Below are 502 nucleotides of genomic sequence, written 5' to 3'. Positions count from 1 at the left end.
TGTCCCTTCCTTTGAAGCAAACGTAGTTCAACACCTGACAAAGAATACAATGCAGCAATTCCACTCTCTGGATCTGATTTGCTTTTTTAGTTGCCTCATAAAAATATAAAAATGTGTGCCAATATTTTGACCTACTTGAGCACGTGTGTTATTGGATGCAGCAGGAACAATTTACAAAAGACCGACAAGACAAATATGAATAGAAATTAAGTAGATAAAAACGTGGGTCATTTTCTATTTCATAGCAGATATTGGCTAACGTGATTTTTTAATCAGCTGGAGAAAAACAACTTTTTGTCTTCGAATCAACGAAAAATCAAATTTCAATGCATATTCAGCCCCAGAGCGCCGAAATGTAGATTCACAACTTTGAAGCTTCCTGAATCCATAAAAAAGGACATATCACATGAATGCTTCGTAAATTCAGCTTTGCCATTGTGAGAGGTTTGACGTGACAAAGTAAAGTTCAAATACGGCTTGCAACAGTAGGTTATTGGTAGAG

This window comes from Tigriopus californicus, chromosome 6, assembly GCF_007210705.1.
Source record: "Tigriopus californicus strain San Diego chromosome 6, Tcal_SD_v2.1, whole genome shotgun sequence".
In the NCBI taxonomy this organism is placed as follows: Eukaryota; Metazoa; Arthropoda; class Copepoda; order Harpacticoida; family Harpacticidae; genus Tigriopus; species Tigriopus californicus.
This window is presented reverse-complemented; position numbering follows the sequence as displayed.